The sequence below is a fragment of the Phalangium opilio genome, unplaced genomic scaffold (genome assembly GCF_054372755.1).
Source record: "Phalangium opilio isolate 3A_F unplaced genomic scaffold, DU_Popi_V2 ptg000070l_1, whole genome shotgun sequence".
In the NCBI taxonomy this organism is placed as follows: domain Eukaryota; kingdom Metazoa; phylum Arthropoda; class Arachnida; order Opiliones; family Phalangiidae; genus Phalangium; species Phalangium opilio.
This window is the reverse complement of record NW_028324182.1, coordinates 196,259-214,681: the sequence shown is the minus strand read 5'-3', so window position 1 is coordinate 214,681 and position 18,423 is coordinate 196,259. Positions and strand designations below refer to the sequence as shown.

At 38.2% G+C, this 18,423-nt stretch overlaps 8 non-coding genes and 49 pseudogenes across 8 annotated transcripts; 3 read left to right on the top strand and 54 right to left on the bottom strand.

Annotated features, from left to right (window-relative positions):
* Positions 1–30: 30 nt before the first annotated feature.
* Positions 31–149, bottom strand: LOC149659450 (5S ribosomal RNA; annotated as a pseudogene).
* A 378-nt stretch (positions 150–527) lies between these two features.
* Positions 528–646, bottom strand: LOC149659449 (5S ribosomal RNA; annotated as a pseudogene).
* Positions 647–781: 135 nt separating this feature from the next.
* On the bottom strand, positions 782–900 carry LOC149659448 (5S ribosomal RNA; annotated as a pseudogene).
* A 121-nt stretch (positions 901–1,021) lies between these two features.
* On the bottom strand, positions 1,022–1,124 carry LOC149659447 (5S ribosomal RNA; annotated as a pseudogene).
* Positions 1,125–1,260: 136 nt separating this feature from the next.
* LOC149659446 (5S ribosomal RNA) lies at positions 1,261–1,379 on the bottom strand. The gene has a single exon (XR_016369727.1). It is a non-coding gene; the product is annotated as a 5S ribosomal RNA (ribosomal RNA).
* Positions 1,380–1,515: 136 nt separating this feature from the next.
* LOC149659445 (5S ribosomal RNA) lies at positions 1,516–1,634 on the bottom strand. Its single transcript, XR_016369720.1, has one exon. It is a non-coding gene; the product is annotated as a 5S ribosomal RNA (ribosomal RNA).
* A 357-nt stretch (positions 1,635–1,991) lies between these two features.
* Positions 1,992–2,110, bottom strand: LOC149659444 (5S ribosomal RNA). Its single transcript, XR_016369464.1, has one exon. It is a non-coding gene; the product is annotated as a 5S ribosomal RNA (ribosomal RNA).
* A 120-nt stretch (positions 2,111–2,230) lies between these two features.
* Positions 2,231–2,349, bottom strand: LOC149659443 (5S ribosomal RNA; annotated as a pseudogene).
* A 135-nt stretch (positions 2,350–2,484) lies between these two features.
* LOC149659442 (5S ribosomal RNA) lies at positions 2,485–2,603 on the bottom strand (annotated as a pseudogene).
* Positions 2,604–2,959: 356 nt separating this feature from the next.
* Positions 2,960–3,078, bottom strand: LOC149659441 (5S ribosomal RNA; annotated as a pseudogene).
* Positions 3,079–3,435: 357 nt separating this feature from the next.
* LOC149659440 (5S ribosomal RNA) lies at positions 3,436–3,538 on the bottom strand (annotated as a pseudogene).
* A 571-nt stretch (positions 3,539–4,109) lies between these two features.
* Positions 4,110–4,212, bottom strand: LOC149659439 (5S ribosomal RNA; annotated as a pseudogene).
* Positions 4,213–4,350: 138 nt separating this feature from the next.
* Positions 4,351–4,469, bottom strand: LOC149659438 (5S ribosomal RNA). The gene has a single exon (XR_016369666.1). It is a non-coding gene; the product is annotated as a 5S ribosomal RNA (ribosomal RNA).
* Positions 4,470–4,605: 136 nt separating this feature from the next.
* LOC149659437 (5S ribosomal RNA) lies at positions 4,606–4,725 on the bottom strand (annotated as a pseudogene).
* A 121-nt stretch (positions 4,726–4,846) lies between these two features.
* On the bottom strand, positions 4,847–4,966 carry LOC149659436 (5S ribosomal RNA; annotated as a pseudogene).
* A 357-nt stretch (positions 4,967–5,323) lies between these two features.
* Positions 5,324–5,442, top strand: LOC149659435 (5S ribosomal RNA; annotated as a pseudogene).
* A 137-nt stretch (positions 5,443–5,579) lies between these two features.
* Positions 5,580–5,698, top strand: LOC149659434 (5S ribosomal RNA; annotated as a pseudogene).
* A 120-nt stretch (positions 5,699–5,818) lies between these two features.
* LOC149659433 (5S ribosomal RNA) lies at positions 5,819–5,937 on the top strand. Its single transcript, XR_016369482.1, has one exon. It is a non-coding gene; the product is annotated as a 5S ribosomal RNA (ribosomal RNA).
* A 330-nt stretch (positions 5,938–6,267) lies between these two features.
* LOC149659432 (5S ribosomal RNA) lies at positions 6,268–6,386 on the bottom strand (annotated as a pseudogene).
* Positions 6,387–6,747: 361 nt separating this feature from the next.
* On the bottom strand, positions 6,748–6,866 carry LOC149659431 (5S ribosomal RNA; annotated as a pseudogene).
* Positions 6,867–6,987: 121 nt separating this feature from the next.
* LOC149659430 (5S ribosomal RNA) lies at positions 6,988–7,106 on the bottom strand (annotated as a pseudogene).
* Positions 7,107–7,242: 136 nt separating this feature from the next.
* Positions 7,243–7,361, bottom strand: LOC149659429 (5S ribosomal RNA; annotated as a pseudogene).
* A 361-nt stretch (positions 7,362–7,722) lies between these two features.
* Positions 7,723–7,841, bottom strand: LOC149659428 (5S ribosomal RNA; annotated as a pseudogene).
* Positions 7,842–7,962: 121 nt separating this feature from the next.
* On the bottom strand, positions 7,963–8,081 carry LOC149659427 (5S ribosomal RNA; annotated as a pseudogene).
* Positions 8,082–8,217: 136 nt separating this feature from the next.
* Positions 8,218–8,336, bottom strand: LOC149659426 (5S ribosomal RNA; annotated as a pseudogene).
* Positions 8,337–8,697: 361 nt separating this feature from the next.
* On the bottom strand, positions 8,698–8,816 carry LOC149659425 (5S ribosomal RNA; annotated as a pseudogene).
* A 121-nt stretch (positions 8,817–8,937) lies between these two features.
* LOC149659424 (5S ribosomal RNA) lies at positions 8,938–9,056 on the bottom strand (annotated as a pseudogene).
* A 136-nt stretch (positions 9,057–9,192) lies between these two features.
* LOC149659423 (5S ribosomal RNA) lies at positions 9,193–9,311 on the bottom strand (annotated as a pseudogene).
* A 361-nt stretch (positions 9,312–9,672) lies between these two features.
* Positions 9,673–9,791, bottom strand: LOC149659422 (5S ribosomal RNA; annotated as a pseudogene).
* A 121-nt stretch (positions 9,792–9,912) lies between these two features.
* On the bottom strand, positions 9,913–10,031 carry LOC149659421 (5S ribosomal RNA; annotated as a pseudogene).
* Positions 10,032–10,167: 136 nt separating this feature from the next.
* Positions 10,168–10,286, bottom strand: LOC149659420 (5S ribosomal RNA; annotated as a pseudogene).
* Positions 10,287–10,647: 361 nt separating this feature from the next.
* Positions 10,648–10,766, bottom strand: LOC149659419 (5S ribosomal RNA; annotated as a pseudogene).
* A 121-nt stretch (positions 10,767–10,887) lies between these two features.
* On the bottom strand, positions 10,888–11,006 carry LOC149659418 (5S ribosomal RNA; annotated as a pseudogene).
* A 136-nt stretch (positions 11,007–11,142) lies between these two features.
* On the bottom strand, positions 11,143–11,261 carry LOC149659417 (5S ribosomal RNA; annotated as a pseudogene).
* Positions 11,262–11,622: 361 nt separating this feature from the next.
* On the bottom strand, positions 11,623–11,741 carry LOC149659416 (5S ribosomal RNA; annotated as a pseudogene).
* Positions 11,742–11,862: 121 nt separating this feature from the next.
* Positions 11,863–11,981, bottom strand: LOC149659415 (5S ribosomal RNA; annotated as a pseudogene).
* Positions 11,982–12,117: 136 nt separating this feature from the next.
* Positions 12,118–12,236, bottom strand: LOC149659414 (5S ribosomal RNA; annotated as a pseudogene).
* Positions 12,237–12,597: 361 nt separating this feature from the next.
* LOC149659413 (5S ribosomal RNA) lies at positions 12,598–12,716 on the bottom strand (annotated as a pseudogene).
* A 121-nt stretch (positions 12,717–12,837) lies between these two features.
* LOC149659412 (5S ribosomal RNA) lies at positions 12,838–12,956 on the bottom strand (annotated as a pseudogene).
* A 136-nt stretch (positions 12,957–13,092) lies between these two features.
* Positions 13,093–13,211, bottom strand: LOC149659411 (5S ribosomal RNA; annotated as a pseudogene).
* A 362-nt stretch (positions 13,212–13,573) lies between these two features.
* LOC149659410 (5S ribosomal RNA) lies at positions 13,574–13,692 on the bottom strand (annotated as a pseudogene).
* Positions 13,693–13,812: 120 nt separating this feature from the next.
* Positions 13,813–13,931, bottom strand: LOC149659409 (5S ribosomal RNA; annotated as a pseudogene).
* Positions 13,932–14,069: 138 nt separating this feature from the next.
* Positions 14,070–14,172, bottom strand: LOC149659408 (5S ribosomal RNA; annotated as a pseudogene).
* A 137-nt stretch (positions 14,173–14,309) lies between these two features.
* Positions 14,310–14,428, bottom strand: LOC149659407 (5S ribosomal RNA; annotated as a pseudogene).
* A 135-nt stretch (positions 14,429–14,563) lies between these two features.
* On the bottom strand, positions 14,564–14,682 carry LOC149659406 (5S ribosomal RNA; annotated as a pseudogene).
* Positions 14,683–15,043: 361 nt separating this feature from the next.
* LOC149659405 (5S ribosomal RNA) lies at positions 15,044–15,162 on the bottom strand (annotated as a pseudogene).
* A 138-nt stretch (positions 15,163–15,300) lies between these two features.
* On the bottom strand, positions 15,301–15,403 carry LOC149659404 (5S ribosomal RNA; annotated as a pseudogene).
* Positions 15,404–15,540: 137 nt separating this feature from the next.
* On the bottom strand, positions 15,541–15,659 carry LOC149659403 (5S ribosomal RNA; annotated as a pseudogene).
* Positions 15,660–15,797: 138 nt separating this feature from the next.
* LOC149659402 (5S ribosomal RNA) lies at positions 15,798–15,900 on the bottom strand (annotated as a pseudogene).
* A 136-nt stretch (positions 15,901–16,036) lies between these two features.
* Positions 16,037–16,155, bottom strand: LOC149659401 (5S ribosomal RNA). The gene has a single exon (XR_016369719.1). It is a non-coding gene; the product is annotated as a 5S ribosomal RNA (ribosomal RNA).
* A 357-nt stretch (positions 16,156–16,512) lies between these two features.
* LOC149659400 (5S ribosomal RNA) lies at positions 16,513–16,631 on the bottom strand. The gene has a single exon (XR_016369658.1). It is a non-coding gene; the product is annotated as a 5S ribosomal RNA (ribosomal RNA).
* Positions 16,632–16,769: 138 nt separating this feature from the next.
* Positions 16,770–16,872, bottom strand: LOC149659399 (5S ribosomal RNA; annotated as a pseudogene).
* A 137-nt stretch (positions 16,873–17,009) lies between these two features.
* On the bottom strand, positions 17,010–17,128 carry LOC149659398 (5S ribosomal RNA; annotated as a pseudogene).
* A 138-nt stretch (positions 17,129–17,266) lies between these two features.
* LOC149659397 (5S ribosomal RNA) lies at positions 17,267–17,369 on the bottom strand (annotated as a pseudogene).
* Positions 17,370–17,505: 136 nt separating this feature from the next.
* LOC149659396 (5S ribosomal RNA) lies at positions 17,506–17,624 on the bottom strand. Its single transcript, XR_016369718.1, has one exon. It is a non-coding gene; the product is annotated as a 5S ribosomal RNA (ribosomal RNA).
* A 356-nt stretch (positions 17,625–17,980) lies between these two features.
* Positions 17,981–18,099, bottom strand: LOC149659395 (5S ribosomal RNA; annotated as a pseudogene).
* Positions 18,100–18,219: 120 nt separating this feature from the next.
* On the bottom strand, positions 18,220–18,338 carry LOC149659394 (5S ribosomal RNA; annotated as a pseudogene).
* Positions 18,339–18,423: the final 85 nt, after the last annotated feature.

Sequence of the window (18,423 nt, the reverse complement as noted above, 5' to 3'; positions counted from 1 at the left end):
GAATATAAAAGTGGAAAAAAAAAGTGAAAAAGCCCACGGCACGCAGTGATCCTAAGTGGTCTCCCTCCCAAGTACTGACTGCGCTCGACGCTGCTTAACTTCGGTGATCGGACGAGAACCGTTTTTTTCAGCACGATATGGCTGTTGCCGAGAGTGCTATTTAAAAATTTGAATTTAAATTAAGTGAGACATATTGACCTTCATCTTTTTAAAACAATAACAAAAAGAAAATTATGTTTGGTTTTTTCATATCTGGTGGAATTTAAAAGAGGAAACAAAAAGGAAAAAGCCAACGGCACGCAGTGTTCCCTAGTACTGACCGCGCTCGACGCTGCTTAACTTCGGTGATAGGACTAGAACCGGTGTTTTCAACGTGATATGGCCGTTGCCGAGAGTGTTAGTTAATAATTCGAATTTAAATTAAGTGAGACAAATTAACCTTCATCTTTTTAAAACAATAACAAAAAGAAAATAAGTTTGCTTTTTTCATATCTGTTGGAATTTAAAACAGGAAAAAAAAGTGAAAAAGCCAACGGCACGCAGTGTTCCCAAGTGGTCTGCCTCCCAAGTACTGACTGCGCTCGACGCTGCTTAATTTCGGTGATCGGACGAGAACCGGTGTTTTCAGCGTGATATGGCCGTTGCTGAGAGTGCTAGATAATAATTCGAATTTAAATTAAGTGAGACATATTGACCTTCATCTTTTTAAAACAATAACAAAAAGAAAATAAGTTTGCTTTTTTCATATCTATTGGAATTTAAAAGAGGAAAAAAAATTAAAAGCCATCGGCACGCAGTGTTCCTAAGTGGTCTCCCTCCCAAGTACTGACTGCGCTCGACGCTGCTTAACTTCGATGATCGGACGAGAACCGGTGGATTCAGCGTGATATGGCCGTTGCCGAGAGTGCTTGTTAATAATTTCAATTTAATTCACTTTCATCTTTATAAAACAATATCAAAAAGAAGATATGTTTGCTTTTTTATATCTGGAGGAATTTAAAAGAGGAAACAAAAAGGAAAAAGGCAAAGGCACGCAGTGTTCCCAAGTACTGACCGCGCTCGACGCTGCTTAACTTCGGTGATCGGACGAGAACCGGTGTTTTCAGCGTGATATGGCCGTTGCTGAGAGTGCTAGATAGTAATTCGAATTTAAATTAAGTGAGACAAATTGACCTTCATCTTTTTAAAACAATAACAAAAAGAAAATAAGTTTGCTTTTTTCATATCTATTGGAATTTAAAAGTGAAAAAAAAGTGAAAAAGCCTACGGCACGTAGTGTTCCTAAGTGGTCTCCCTCCCAAGTACTGACTGCGCTCGACGCTGCTTAACTTCGGTGATCGGACGAGAACCGGTGTTTTCAGCGTGATATGGCCGTTGCTGAGAGTGCTAGATAGTAATTCGAATTTAAATTAAGTGAGACAAATTGACCTTCATCTTTTTAAAACAATAACAAAAAGAAAATAAGTTTGCTTTTTTCATATCTATTGGAATTTAAAAGTGAAAAAAAAGTGAAAAAGCCTACGGCACGTAGTGTTCCTAAGTGGTCTCCCTCCCAAGTACTGACTGCGCTCGACGCTGCTTAACTTCGGTGATCGGACGAGAACCGGTGTATTCAGCATGATATGGCCGTTGCCGAGAGTGCTACTTAATAATTTGAATTTAATTAACCTTCATCTTTATAAAAATATAAAAAAAGATATGTTTGCTTTTTTATATCTGGTGGAATTTAAAAGAGGAAACAAAAGTGAAAAAGCCAACGGCACGCAGAGTTTCCAATTACTGACTGCGCTCGACGCTGCTTAACTTCGGTGATAGGACTAGAACCGGTGTTTTCAACGTGATATGGCCGTTGCCGAGAGTGTTAGTTAATAATTCGAATTTAAATTAAGTGAGACAAATTAACCTTCATCTTTTTAAAACAATAACAAAAAGAAAATAAGTTTGCTTTTTTCATATCTGTTGGAATTTAAAACAGGAAAAAAAAGTGAAAAAGCCAACGGCACGCAGTGTTCCCAAGTGGTCTGCCTCCCAAGTACTGACTGCGCTCGACGCTGCTTAACTTCGGTGATCGGACGAGAACCGGTGTTTTCAGCGTGATATGGCCGTTGCCGAGAGTGCTATTTAATTATTTGAATTTAATTAACCTTCGTCTTTATAAAACAATAACAAAAAGAAGATATGTTTGCTTTTTTCATATCTATTGGAATTTGAAAGTGGAAAAAAAGTGAAAAACCAACGGCACGCAGTGTTCCTAAGTGGTCTTCCTCCCAAGTACTTACTGCGCTCGACGCTGCTTAATTTCGGTGATCGGACGAGAACCGGTGTTTTCAGCGTGATATGGCCGTTGCTGAGAGTGCTAGATAATAATTCGAATTTAAATTAAGTGAGACATATTGACCTTCATCTTTTTAAAACAATAACAAAAAGAAAATAAGTTTGCTTTTTTCATATCTATTGGAATTTAAAAGAGGAAAAAAAATTAAAAGCCATCGGCACGCAGTGTTCCTAAGTGGTCTCCCTCCCAAGTACTGACTGCGCTCGACGCTGCTTAACTTCGATGATCGGACGAGAACCGGTGGATTCAGCGTGATACGGCCGTTGCCGAGAGTGCTTGTTAATAATTTCAATTTAATTCACTTTCATCTTTATAAAACAATATCAAAAAGAAGATATGTTTTTTTATATCTGGAGGAATTTAAAAGAGGAAACAAAAAGGAAAAAGCCAAAGGCACGCAGTGTTCCCAAGTACTGACCGCGCTCGACGCTGCTTAACTTCGGTGATCGGACGAGAACCGGTGTTTTCAGCGTGATATGGCCGTTGCTGAGAGTGCTAGATAGTAATTCGAATTTAAATTAAGTGAGACAAATTGACCTTCATCTTTTTAAAACAATAACAAAAAGAAAATAAGTTTGCTTTTTTCATATCTATTGGAATTTGAAAGTGAAAAAAAAGTGAAAAAGCCTACGGCACGTAGTGTTCCTAAGTGGTCTCCCTCCCAAGTACTGACTGCGCTCGACGCTGCTTAACTTCGGTGATCGGACGAGAACCGGTGGATTCAGCGTGATACGGCCGTTGCCGAGAGTGCTTGTTAATAATTTCAATTTAATTCACTTTCATCTTTATAAAACAATATCAAAAAGAAGATATGTTTTTTTATATCTGGAGGAATTTAAAAGAGGAAACAAAAAGGAAAAAGCCAAAGGCACGCAGTGTTCCCAAGTACTGACTGCGCTCGACGCTGCTTAACTTCGGTGATCGGACGAGAACCGGTGTTTTCTGCGTGATATGGCCGTTGCTGAGAGTGCTAGATAATAATTCGAATTTAAATTAAGTGAGACAAATTAACTTTCATATTTATAAAACAATAACAAAAAGAAGATATGTTTGGTTTTTTCATATCTGATGGAATTTAAAAGAGGAATCAAAAAGGAATAAGCCAACGGCACGCAGTGTTCCCAAGTACTGACTGCGCTCGACGCTGCTTAACTTCGGTGAACGGACGAGAACCGGTGTATTCAGCATGATATGGCCGTTGCCGAGAGTGCTAGTTAATAATTTGAATTCAATTAAACTTCATCTTTATAAAACAATAACAAAAAGAAGATATGTTTGCTTTTTTCATATCTGGTGGAATTTAAAAGACGAAACAAAAAGGAAAAAGCCAACGGCACGCTGTGTTCCCAAGTACTGACTGCGCTCGACGCTGCTTAACTTTGGTGATCGGACGAAAACCGGTGTATTCAGCGTGATATGGCCGTTGCCGAGGGCTAGTTAATAATTTGAATTTAATTAACTTTCATCTTTATAAAACAATATCAAAAAGAAGATATGTTTGCTTTTTTCATATCTGGATGAATTTAAAAGAGGAAGCAAAAAAGGAAAAAGCCAAAGGCACGCAGTGTTCCCAAGTACTGACTGCGCACGACGCTGCTTAACTTCGGTGATCGGACGAGAACCGTTTTTTTCAGCGTGATATGGCCGTTGCCGAGAGTGCTAGTTAATAATTCGAATTTAATTAACCTTCATATTTATAAAACAATAACAAAAAGAAGATATGTTTGGTTTTTTCATATCTATTGGAATTTAAAAGAGGAAACAAAAAGGAAAAAGCCAACGGCACGCAGTGTTCCTAAGTACTGACTGCGCTCGACGCTGCTTAAATTCGGTGATCGGACGAGAACCGGTGTTTTCAGCGTGATATGGCCGTTGCCGAGAGTGCTAGATAATAATTCGAATTTAAATTATCTGAGACAAATTGACCTTCATCTTTTTAAAACAATAACAAAAAGAAAATATGTTTGCTTTTTTTCATATCTATAGGAATTTAAAAGAGGAAAAAAAAGTGAAAAAGCCAACGGCACGCAGTGTTCCTAAGTGGTCTCCCTCCCAAGTACTGACTGCGCTCGACGCTGCTTAACTTCGGTGATCGGACGAGAACCGGTGTTTTCAGCGTGATATGGCCGTTGCCGAGAGTGCTAGATAATAATTCGAATTTAAATTAAGTGAGACAAATTAACCATCATCTTTTTAAAACAATAACAAAAAGAAAATATGTTTGCTTTTTTCATATCTATTGGAATTTAAAAGAGGAAAAAAAGTGAAAAAGCCAACGGCACGCAGTGTTCCAAAAGTGGTCTCGCTCCCAAGTACTGACTGCGCTCGACGTTGCTTAACTTCGGTGATTGGACGAGAACCGGTGTTTTCAGCGTGTTATGGCCGTTGCCAAGAGTGCTATTTAATAATTTGAATTTATTTAACCTTCATCTTTATAAAACAATAACAAAAAGAAGATATGTTTGCTTTTTTCATATCTATTGGAATTTAAAAGTGGAAAAAAAGTGAAAAAGCCAACGGCACGCAGTGTTCCAAAAGTGGTCTCGCTCCCAAGTACTGACTGCGCTCGACGTTGCTTAACTTCGGTGATCGGACGAGAACCGGTGTTTTCAGAGTGATATGGCCGTTGCCTAGAGTGATAGATAATAATTCGAATTTAAATTAAGTGAGACAATTTGACTTTCATCTTTTAAAACAATAACAAAAAGATGAAGGTCAATTTGTCTCACTTAATTTAAATTCGAATTATTATCTAGCACTCTCAGCAGCGGCCATATCACGCTGAAAACACCGGTACTCGTCCGATCACCGAAGTTAAGCACCGTCGAGCGCAGTCAGTACTTGGGAACACAGCGTGCCGTTGGCTTTTTCCTTTTTGTTTCCTCTTTTTAATTCCACCAGATATGAAAAAAGCAAACATATCTTCTTTTTGTTATTGTTTTATAAAGATGAAGGTTAATTGAATTCAAATTATTAACTAGCACTCTCGGCAACGGCCATATCATGCTGAATACACTGGTTCTCGTCCGATCACCGAAGTTAAGAAGCGTCGAGCGCAGTCAGTACTTGGGAGGGAGACCACTTAGGAACACTGCGTGCCGTTGGCTTTTTCTCTTTTTTTTCCTTTTTTAAATTCCAATAGATATGAAAAAAGCAAACATTTTTTCTTTTTGTTATTGTTTTAAAAAGATAAAGATTAATTTGTCTCACTTAATTTAAATTCGAATTATTAACTAGCACTCTCGCCAACGGCCATATCGCGCTGAAAACACCGGTTATAGTCCTATCACCGAAGATAAGCAGCGTCGAGCGCAGTCAGTACTTGGGAGGGAGACCACTTAGGAACACTGCGTGACGTTGGTTTTTCACTTTTTTTCCACTATTAAATTCCAATAGATATGAAAAAAGCAAACATATCTTCTTTTTGTTATTGTTCTATAAAGATGAAGGTTAATTAAATTCAAATTATTAAATAGAACTCTGGGCAACGGCCATATCACGCTGAAAACACCGGTTCACGTCCGATCACCGAAGTTAAGCAGCGTCGAGCGCAGTCAGTACTTGGGAGGGAGACCACTTAGGAACACTGCGTGCCGTTGGCTTTTTCACTTTTTTTTCCACTTTTATATTCCTATAAATTTCAAAAAAGCAAACATTATCAAAAAGATGATATGTTTGCTTTTTTCATATCTGGTGGAATTTAAAAGAGGAAACAAAAAGGAAAAAGCCAAAGGCACGCAGTGATCCCAAGTACTGACTGCGCTCGACGCTGCTTAACTTCGGTGATCGGACGAGAACCGTTTTTTTCAGCGCGATATGGCCGTTAATAATTTGAATTTAATTAACCTTCATCTTTATAAGACAATAACAAAAAGAAGATATGTTTGCTTTTTTCATATCTATTGGAATTTAAAAGTGGAAAAAAAGTGAAAAACCAACGGCACGCAGTGTTCCTAAGTGGTCTCCCTACCAAGTACGGACTGCGCTCGACGCTGCTTATCTTCGGTGATCGGACAAGAACCGGTGTTTTCAGCGTGATATGGCCGCTGCCGAGAGTGCTATTTAATAATTTGAATTTAATTAACCTTAATCTTTATAAAACAATAACAAAAAGAAGATATGGTTGCTTTTTTATATCTGGTGGAATTTAAAAGAGGAAACAAAAGTGAAAAAGCCAACGGCACGCAGAGTTTCCAAGTACTGACTGCGCTCGACGCTGCTTAACTTCGGTTATAGGACTAGAACCGGTGTTTTCAGCGTGATATGGCCGTCGCCGAGAGTGCTAGTTAATAATTCGAATTTAAATTAAGTGAGACAAATTAACCTTCATCTTTTTAAAACGATAACAAAAAGAAAATATGTTTGCTTTTTTTAAATTTATTGGAATATAAAAGTGGAAAAAAAAGTGAAAAAGCCAACGGCACGCAGTGTTCCTAAGCGGTCTCCCTCCCAAGTACTGACTGCGCTCGACGCTGCTTAACTTCGGTGATCGGACGAGAACCGTTTTTTTCAGCGCGATATGGCCGTTGCCGAGAGTGCTATTTAATAATTTGAATTTAATTAACCTTCATCTTTATAAGACAATAACAAAAAGAAGATATGTTTGCTTTTTTCATACCTATTTTAATTTAAAAGTGGAAAAAAAAGTGAAAAACCAACGGCACGCAGTGTTCTTAAGTGGTCTCCCTCCCACGTACTGACTGCGCTCGACGCTGCTTAACTTCGGTGATAGGATTAGAACCGGTGTTTTCAGCGTGATATGGCCGTTGCCGAGAGTGCTAGTTAATAATTCGAATTTAAATTAAGTGAGACAAATTAACCTTCATCTTTTTAAAACAATATCACAAAGAAAAAAAGTTTGGTTTTTTCATATCTATTGGAATTTAAAAGAGGAAAAAAAGTGAAAAAGCCAACGGCACGCAGTGTTCCTAAGTGGTCTCCCTCCCAAGTACTGACTGCGATCGACGCTGCTTAACTTCGGTGATCGGACAAGAACCGGTGTTTTCAGCGTGATATGGCCGCTGCCGAGAGTGCTATTTAATAATTTGAATTTAATTAACCTTAATCTTTATAAAACAATAACAAAAAGAAGATATGGTTGCTTTTTTATATCTGGTGGAATTTAAAAGAGGAAACAAAAGTGAAAAAGCCAACGGCACGCAGAGTTTCCAAGTACTGACTGCGCTCGACGCTGCTTAACTTCGGTTATAGGACTAGAACCGGTGTTTTCAGCGTGATATGGCCGTCGCCGAGAGTGCTAGTTAATAATTCGAATTTAAATTAAGTGAGACAAATTAACCTTCATCTTTTTAAAACGATAACAAAAAGAAAATATGTTTGCTTTTTTTAAATTTATTGGAATATAAAAGTGGAAAAAAAAGTGAAAAAGCCAACGGCACGCAGTGTTCCTAAGCGGTCTCCCTCCCAAGTACTGACTGCGCTCGACGCTGCTTAACTTCGGTGATCGGACGAGAACCGTTTTTTTCAGCGCGATATGGCCGTTGCCGAGAGTGCTATTTAATAATTTGAATTTAATTAACCTTCATCTTTATAAGACAATAACAAAAAGAAGATATGTTTGCTTTTTTCATACCTATTGGAATTTAAAAGTGGAAAAAAAAGTGAAAAACCAACGGCACGCAGTGTTCTTAAGTGGTCTCCCTCCCACGTACTGACTGCGCTCGACGCTGCTTAACTTCGGTGATAGGATTAGAACCGGTGTTTTCAGCGTGATATGGCCGTTGCCGAGAGTGCTAGTTAATAATTCGAATTTAAATTAAGTGAGACAAATTAACCTTCATCTTTTTAAAACAATATCACAAAGAAAAAAAGTTTGGTTTTTTCATATCTATTGGAATTTAAAAGAGGAAAAAAAGTGAAAAAGCCAACGGCACGCAGTGTTCCTAAGTGGTCTCCCTCCCAAGTACTGACTGCGATCGACGCTGCTTAACTTCGGTGATCGGACAAGAACCGGTGTTTTCAGCGTGATATGGCCGCTGCCGAGAGTGCTATTTAATAATTTGAATTTAATTAACCTTAATCTTTATAAAACAATAACAAAAAGAAGATATGGTTGCTTTTTTATATCTGGTGGAATTTAAAAGAGGAAACAAAAGTGAAAAAGCCAACGGCACGCAGAGTTTCCAAGTACTGACTGCGCTCGACGCTGCTTAACTTCGGTTATAGGACTAGAACCGGTGTTTTCAGCGTGATATGGCCGTCGCCGAGAGTGCTAGTTAATAATTCGAATTTAAATTAAGTGAGACAAATTAACCTTCATCTTTTTAAAACGATAACAAAAAGAAAATATGTTTGCTTTTTTTAAATTTATTGGAATATAAAAGTGGAAAAAAAAGTGAAAAAGCCAACGGCACGCAGTGTTCCTAAGTGGTCTCCCTCCCAAGTACTGACTGCGCTCGACGCTGCTTAACTTCGGTGATCGGACGAGAACCGTTTTTTTCAGCGCGATATGGCCGTTGCCGAGAGTGCTATTTAATAATTTGAATTTAATTAACCTTCATCTTTATAAGACAATAACAAAAAGAAGATATGTTTGCTTTTTTCATACCTATTGGAATTTAAAAGTGGAAAAAAAAGAGAAAAACCAACGGCACGCAGTGTTCTTAAGTGGTCTCCCTCCCACGTACTGACTGCGCTCGACGCTGCTTAACTTCGGTGATAGGATTAGAACCGGTGTTTTCAGCGTGATATGGCCGTTGCCGAGAGTGCTAGTTAATAATTCGAATTTAAATTAAGTGAGACAAATTAACCTTCATCTTTTTAAAACAATATCACAAAGAAAAAAAGTTTGGTTTTTTCATATCTATTGGAATTTAAAAGAGGAAAAAAAGTGAAAAAGCCAACGGCACGCAGTGTTCCTAAGTGGTCTCCCTCCCAAGTACTGACTGCGATCGACGCTGCTTAACTTCGGTGATCGGACAAGAACCGGTGTTTTCAGCTTGATATGGCCGCTGCCGAGAGTGCTATTTAATAATTTGAATTTAATTAACCTTAATCTTTATAAAACAATAACAAAAAGAAGATATGGTTGCTTTTTTATATCTGGTGGAATTTAAAAGAGGAAACAAAAGTGAAAAAGCCAACGGCACGCAGAGTTTCCAAGTACTGACTGCGCTCGACGCTGCTTAACTTCGGTTATAGGACTAGAACCGGTGTTTTCAGCGTGATATGGCCGTCGCCGAGAGTGCTAGTTAATAATTCGAATTTAAATTAAGTGAGACAAATTAACCTTCATCTTTTTAAAACGATAACAAAAAGAAAATATGTTTGCTTTTTTTAAATTTATTGGAATATAAAAGTGGAAAAAAAAGTGAAAAAGCCAACGGCACGCAGTGTTCCTAAGTGGTCTCCCTCCCAAGTACTGACTGCGCTCGACGCTGCTTAACTTCGGTGATCGGACGAGAACCGTTTTTTTCAGCGCGATATGGCCGTTGCCGAGAGTGCTATTTAATAATTTGAATTTAATTAACCTTCATCTTTATAAGACAATAACAAAAAGAAGATATGTTTGCTTTTTTCATACCTATTGGAATTTAAAAGTGGAAAAAAAAGTGAAAAACCAACGGCACGCAGTGTTCTTAAGTGGTCTCCCTCCCACGTACTGACTGCGCTCGACGCTGCTTAACTTCGGTGATAGGATTAGAACCGGTGTTTTCAGCGTGATATGGCCGTTGCCGAGAGTGCTAGTTAATAATTCGAATTTAAATTAAGTGAGACAAATTAACCTTCATCTTTTTAAAACAATATCACAAAGAAAAAAAGTTTGGTTTTTTCATATCTATTGGAATTTAAAAGAGGAAAAAAAGTGAAAAAGCCAACGGCACGCAGTGTTCCTAAGTGGTCTCCCTCCCAAGTACTGACTGCGATCGACGCTGCTTAACTTCGGTGATCGGACAAGAACCGGTGTTTTCAGCGTGATATGGCCGCTGCCGAGAGTGCTATTTAATAATTTGAATTTAATTAACCTTAATCTTTATAAAACAATAACAAAAAGAAGATATGGTTGCTTTTTTATATCTGGTGGAATTTAAAAGAGGAAACAAAAGTGAAAAAGCCAACGGCACGCAGAGTTTCCAAGTACTGACTGCGCTCGACGCTGCATAACTTCGGTTATAGGACTAGAACCGGTGTTTTCAGCGTGATATGGCCGTCGCCGAGAGTGCTAGTTAATAATTCGAATTTAAATTAAGTGAGACAAATTAACCTTCATCTTTTTAAAACGATAACAAAAAGAAAATATGTTTGCTTTTTTTAAATTTATTGGAATATAAAAGTGGAAAAAAAAGTGAAAAAGCCAACGGCACGCAGTGTTCCTAAGTGGTCTCCCTCCCAAGTACTGACTGCGCTCGACGCTGCTTAACTTCGGTGATCGGACGAGAACTGTTTTTTTCAGCGCGATATGGCCGTTGCCGAGAGTGCTATTTAATAATTTGAATTTAATTAACCTTCATCTTTATAAGACAATAACAAAAAGAAGATATGTTTGCTTTTTTCATATCTATTGGAATTTAAAAGTGGAAAAAAAAGTGAAAAACCAACGGCACGCAGTGTTCTTAAGTGGTCTCCCTCCCACGTACTGACTGCGCTCGACGCTGCTTAACTTCGGTGATAGGATTAGAACCGGTGTTTTCAGCGTGATATGGCCGTTGCCGAGAGTGCTAGTTAATAATTCGAATTTAAATTAAGTGAGACAAATTAACCTTCATCTTTTTAAAACAATAACAAAAAGAAAAAAAGTTTGGTTTTTTCATAACTATTGGAATTTAAAAGAGGAAAAAAAGTGAAAAAGCCAACGGCACGCAGTGTTCCTAAGTGGTCTCCCTCCCAAGTACTGACTGCGATCGACGCTGCTTAACTTCGGTGATCGGACAAGAACCGGTGTTTTCAGCGTGATATGGCCGCTGCCGAGAGTGCTATTTAATAATTTGAATTTAATTAACCTTAATCTTTATAAAACAATAACAAAAAGAAGATATGGTTGCTTTTTTATATCTGGTGGAATTTAAAAGAGGAAACAAAAGTGAAAAAGCCAACGGCACGCAGAGTTTCCAAGTACTGACTGCGCTCGACGCTGCTTAACTTCGGTTATAGGACTAGAACCGGTGTTTTCAGCGTGATATGGCCGTCGCCGAGAGTGCTAGTTAATAATTCGAATTTAAATTAAGTGAGACAAATTAACCTTCATCTTTTTAAAACGATAACAAAAAGAAAATATGTTTGCTTTTTTTAAATTTATTGGAATATAAAAGTGGAAAAAAAAGTGAAAAAGCCAACGGCACGCAGTGTTCCTAAGTGGTCTCCCTCCCAAGTACTGACTGCGCTCGACGCTGCTTAACTTCGGTGATCGGACGAGAACCGTTTTTTTCAGCGCGATATGGCCGTTGCCGAGAGTGCTATTTAATAATTTGAATTTAATTAACCTTCATCTTTATAAGACAATAACAAAAAGAAGATATGTTTGCTTTTTTCATACCTATTGGAATTTAAAAGTGGAAAAAAAAGTGAAAAACCAACGGCACGCAGTGTTCTTAAGTGGTCTCCCTCCCACGTACTGACTGCGCTCGACGCTGCTTAACTTCGGTGATAGGATTAGAACCGGTGTTTTCAGCGTGATATGGCCGTTGCCGAGAGTGCTAGTTAATAATTCGAATTTAAATTAAGTGAGACAAATTAACCTTCATCTTTTTAAAACAATATCACAAAGAAAAAAAGTTTGGTTTTTTCATATCTATTGGAATTTAAAAGAGGAAAAAAAGTGAAAAAGCCAACGGCACGCAGTGTTCCTAAGTGGTCTCCCTCCCAAGTACTGACTGCGATCGACGCTGCTTAACTTCGGTGATCGGACAAGAACCGGTGTTTTCAGCGTGATATGGCCGCTGCCGAGAGTGCTATTTAATAATTTGAATTTAATTAACCTTAATCTTTATAAAACAATAACAAAAAGAAGATATGGTTGCTTTTTTATATCTGGTGGAATTTAAAAGAGGAAACAAAAGTGAAAAAGCCAACGGCACGCAGAGTTTCCAAGTACTGACTGCGCTCGACGCTGCATAACTTCGGTTATAGGACTAGAACCGGTGTTTTCAGCGTGATATGGCCGTCGCCGAGAGTGCTAGTTAATAATTCGAATTTAAATTAAGTGAGACAAATTAACCTTCATCTTTTTAAAACGATAACAAAAAGAAAATATGTTTGCTTTTTTTAAATTTATTGGAATATAAAAGTGGAAAAAAAAGTGAAAAAGCCAACGGCACGCAGTGTTCCTAAGTGGTCTCCCTCCCAAGTACTGACTGCGCTCGACGCTGCTTAACTTCGGTGATCGGACGAGAACTGTTTTTTTCAGCGCGATATGGCCGTTGCCGAGAGTGCTATTTAATAATTTGAATTTAATTAACCTTCATCTTTATAAGACAATAACAAAAAGAAGATATGTTTGCTTTTTTCATATCTATTGGAATTTAAAAGTGGAAAAAAAAGTGAAAAACCAACGGCACGCAGTGTTCTTAAGTGGTCTCCCTCCCACGTACTGACTGCGCTCGACGCTGCTTAACTTCGGTGATAGGATTAGAACCGGTGTTTTCAGCGTGATATGGCCGTTGCCGAGAGTGCTAGTTAATAATTCGAATTTAAATTAAGTGAGACAAATTAACCTTCATCTTTTTAAAACAATAACAAAAAGAAAAAAAGTTTGGTTTTTTCATATCTATTGGAATTTAAAAGAGGAAAAAAAGTGAAAAAGCCAACGGCACGCAGTGTTCCTAAGTGGTCTCCCTCCCAAGTACTGACTGCGATCGACGCTGCTTAACTTCGGTGATCGGACGAGAACCGGTGTTTTCAGCGTGATATGGCCGCTGCCGAGAGTGCTATTTAATAATTTGAATTTAATTAACCTTAATCTTTATAAAACAATAACAAAAAGAAGATATGGTTGCTTTTTTATATCTGGTGGAATTTAAAAGAGGAAACAAAAGTGAAAAAGCCAACGGCACGCAGAGTTTCCTAGTACTGACTGCGCTCGACGCTGCTTAACTTCGGTGATAGGACTAGAACCGGTGTTTTCAGCGTGATATGGCCGTCGCCGAGAGTGCTAGTTAATAATTCGAATTTAAATTAAGTGAGACAAATTAACCTTCATCTTTTTAAAACAATAACAAAAAGAAAATATGTTTGCTTTTTTTAAATTTATTGGAATATAAAAGTGGAAAAAAAAAGTGAAAAAGCCCACGGCACGCAGTGATCCTAAGTGGTCTCCCTCCCAAGTACTGACTGCGCTCGACGCTGCTTAACTTCGGTGATCGGACGAGAACCGTTTTTTTCAGCACGATATGGCTGTTGCCGAGAGTGCTATTTAATAATTTGAATTTAATTAACCTTCATCTTTATAAGACAATAACAAAAAGAAGATATGTTTGCTTTTTTCATATCTATTGGAATTTAAAAGTGGAAAAAAAGTGAAAAACCAACGGCACGCAGTATTCTTAAGTGGTCTCCCTCCCACGTACTGACTGCGCTCGACGCTGCTTAACTTCGGTGATAGGATTAGAACCGGTGTTTTCAGCGTGATATGGCCGTTGCCGAGAGTGCTAGTTAATAATTCGAATTTAAATTAAGTGAGACAAATTAAACATCATCTTTTTAAAACAATAACAAAAAGAAAATTATGTTTGGTTTTTTCATATCTGGTGGAATTTAAAAGAGGAAACAAAAAGGAAAAAGCCAACGGCACGCAGTGTTCCCAAGTACTGACCGCGCTCGACGCTGCTTAACTTCGGTGATCGGACGAGAACCGGTGTTTTCAGCGTGATATGGCCGTTGCTGAGAGTGCTAGATAATAATTCGAATTTAAATTAAGTGAGACAAATTGACCTTCATCTTTTTAAAACAATAACAAAAAGAATATAAGTTTGCTTTTTTCATATCTATTGGAATTTAAAAGAGGAAAAAAAAGTGAAGAAGCCAACGGCACGCAGGGTTCCCGAGTGGTCTCCCTCCCAAGTACTGACCGCGCTAGACGCTGCTTAACTTCGGTGATCGGAGGAGAAGCGTTTTTTTCAGCGTGATATGGCCGTTGCCGAGAGTGCTAGTTAATAATTCGAATTTAAATTAAGTGAGACAAATTAACCTTCATCTTTTCAAACAATAACAAAAAGAAAATAAGTTTGCTTTTTTCATATCTATTGGAATTTAAAAGTGAAAAAAAAGTGAAAAAGCCTACGGCACGTAGTGTTCCTAAGTGGTCTACCTACCAAGTACTGACTGCGCTCGACGCTGCTTAACTTCGGTGATCGTACGAGAACCGGTGTATTCAGCATGATATGGCCGTTGCCGAGAGTGCTACTTAATAATTTGAATTTAATTAACCTTCATCTTTATAAAAATATAAAAAAAAGAAGATATGTTTGCTTTTTTATATCTGGTGGAATTTAAAAGAGGAAACAAAAGTGAAAAAGCCAACGGCACGCAGAGTTTCCAATTACTGACTGCGCTCGACGCTGCTTAACTTCGGTGATAGGACTAGAACCGGTGTTTTCAACGTGATATGGCCGTTGCCGAGAGTGTTAGTTAATAATTCGAATTTAAATTAAGTGAGACAAATTAACCTTCATCTTTTTAAAACAATAACAAAAAGAAAATAAGTTTGCTTTTTTCATATCTGTTGGAATTTAAAACAGGAAAAAAAAGTGAAAAAGCCAACGGCACGCAGTGTTCCTAAGTGGTCTGCCTCCCAAGTACTGACTGCGCTCGACGCTGCTTAACTTCGGTGATTGGACGAGAACCGGTGTTTTCAGCGTGATATGGCCGTTGCCGAGAGTGCTATTTAATAATTTGAATTTAAATTAAGTGAGACATATTGACCTTCATCTTTTTAAAACAATAACAAAAAGAAAATTATGTTTGGTTTTTTCATATCTGGTGGAATTTAAAAGAGGAAACAAAAAGGAAAAAGCCAACGGCACGCAGTGTTCCCAAGTACTGACCGCGCTCGACGCTGCTTAACTTCGGTGATCGGTCGAGAACCGGTGTTTTCAGCGTGATATGGCCGTTGCTGAGAGTGCTAGATAGTAATTCGAATTTAAATTAAGTGAGACAAATTGACCTTCATCTTTTTAAAACAATAACAAAAAGAAAATAAGTTTGCTTTTTTCATATCTATTGGAATTTAAAAGAGGAAAAAAAAGTGAAGAAGCCAACGGCACGCAGGGTTCCTGAGTGGTCTCCCTCCCAAGTACTGACTGCGCTAGACGCTGCTTAACTTCGGTGATCGGAGGAGAAGCGTTTTTTTCAGCGTGATATGGCCGTTGCCGAGAGTGCTATTTAATAATTTGAATTTAAATTAAGTGAGACATATTGACCTTCATCTTTTTAAAACAATAACAAAAAGAAAATTATGTTTGGTTTTTTCATATCTGGTGGAATTTAAAAGAGGAAACAAAAAGGAAAAAGCCAACGGCACGCAGTGTTCCCAAGTACTGACCGCGCTCGACGCTGCTTAACTGCGGTGATCGGACGAGAACCGGTGTTTTCAGCGTGATATGGCCGTTGCTGAGAGTGCTAGATAGTAATTCGAATTTAAATTAAGTGAGACAAATTGACCTTCATCTTTTTAAAACAATAACAAAAAGAAAATAAGTTTGCTTTTTTCATATCTATTGGAATTTAAAAGTGAAAAAAAAGTGAAAAAGCCTACGGCACGTAGTGTTCCTAAGTGGTCTCCCTCCCAAGTACTGACTGCGCTCGACGCTGCTTAACTTCGGTGATCGGACGAGAACCGGTGTATTCAGCATGATATGGCCGTTGCCGAGAGTGCTACTTAATAATTTGAATTTAATTAACCTTCATCTTTATAAAAATATAAAAAAAGATATGTTTGCTTTTTTATATCTGGTGGAATTTAAAAGAGGAAACAAAAGTGAAAAAGCCAACGGCACGCAGAGTTTCCAATTACTGACTGCGCTCGACGCTGCTTAACTTCGGTGATAGGACTAGAACCGGTGTTTTCAACGTGATATGGCCGTTGCCGAGAGTGTTAGTTAATAATTCGAATTTAAATTAAGTGAGACAAATTAACCTTCATCTTTTTAAAACAATAACAAAAAGAAAATAAGTTTGCTTTTTTCATATCTGTTGGAATTTAAAACAGGAAAAAAAAGTGAAAAAGCCAACGGCACGCAGTGTTCCTAAGTGGTCTGCCTCCCAAGTACTGACTGCGCTCGACGCTGCTTAACTTCGGTGATCGGACGAGAACCGGTGTTTTCAGCGTGATATGGCCGTTGCCGAGAGTGCTATTTAATAATTTGAATTTAAATTAAGTGAGACATATTGACCTTCATCTTTTTAAAACAATAACAAAAAGAAAGTTATGTTTGGTTTTTTCATATCTGGTGGAATTTAAAAGAGGAAACAAAAAGGAAAAAGCCAACGGCACGCAGTGTTCCCAAGTACTGACCGCGCTCGACGCTGCTTAACTTCGGTGATCGGTCGAGAACCGGTGTTTTCAGCGTGATATGGCCGTTGCTGAGAGTGCTAGATAGTAATTCGAATTTAAATTAAGTGAGACAAATTGACCTTCATCTTTTTAAAACAATAACAAAAAGAAAATAAGTTTGCTTTTTTCATATCTATTGGAATTTAAAAGAGGAAAAAAAAGTGAAGAAGCCAACGGCACGCAGGGTTCCTGAGTGGTCTCCCTCCCAAGTACTGACTGCGCTAGACGCTGCTTAACTTCGGTGATCGGAGGAGAAGCGTTTTTTTCAGCGTGATATGGCCGTTGCCGAGAGTGCTATTTAATAATTTGAATTTAAATTAAGTGAGACATATTGACCTTCATCTTTTTAAAACAATAACAAAAAGAAAATTATGTTTGGTTTTTTCATATCTGGTGGAATTTAAAAGAGGAAACAAAAAGGAAAAAGCCAACGGCACGCAGTGTTCCCAAGTACTGACCGCGCTCGACGCTGCTTAACTTCGGTGATCGGACGAGAACCGGTGTTTTCAGCGTGATATGGCCGTTGCTGAGAGTGCTAGATAGTAATTCGAATTTAAATTAAGTGAGACAAATTGACCTTCATCTTTTTAAAACAATAACAAAAAGAAAATAAGTTTGCTTTTTTCATATCTATTGGAATTTAAAAGTGAAAAAAAAGTGAAAAAGCCTACGGCACGTAGTGTTCCTAAGTGGTCTCCCTCCCAAGTACTGACTGCGCTCGACGCTGCTTAACTTCGGTGATCGGACGAGAACCGGTGTATTCAGCATGATATGGCCGTTGCCGAGAGTGCTACTTAATAATTTGAATTTAATTAACCTTCATCTTTATAAAAATATAAAAAAAGATATGTTTGCTTTTTTATATCTGGTGGAATTTAAAAGAGGAAACAAAAGTGAAAAAGCCAACGGCAAACAGAGTTTCCAATTACTGACTGCGCTCGACGCTGCTTAACTTTGGTGATAGGACTAGAACCGGTGTTTTCAACGTGATATGGCCGTTGCCGAGAGTGTTAGTTAATAATTCGAATTTAAATTAAGTGAGACAAATTAACCTTCATCTTTTTAAAACAATAACAAAAAGAAAATAAGTTTGCTTTTTTCATATCTGTTGGAATTTAAAACAGGAAAAAAAGTGAAAAAGCCAACGGCACGCAGTGTTCCCAAGTGGTCTGCCTCCCAAGTACTGACTGCGCTCGACGCTGCTTAACTTCGGTGATCGGACGAGAATCGGTGTTTTCAGCGTGATATGGCCGTTGCCGAGAATGCTATTTAATAATTTGAATTTAATTAACCTTCGTCTTTATAAAACAATAACAAAAAGAAGATATGTTTGCTTTTTTCATATCTATTGGAATTTAAAAGTGGAAAAAAAGTGAAAAACCAACGGCACGCAGTGTTCCTAAGTGGTCTTCCTCCCAAGTACTGACTGCGCTCGACGCTGCTTAATTTCGGTGATCGGACGAGAACCGGTGTTTTCAGCGTGATATGGCCGTTGCTGAGAGTGCTAGATAATAATTCGAATTTAAATTAAGTGAGACATATTGACCTTCATCTTTTTAAAACAATAACAAAAAGAAAATAA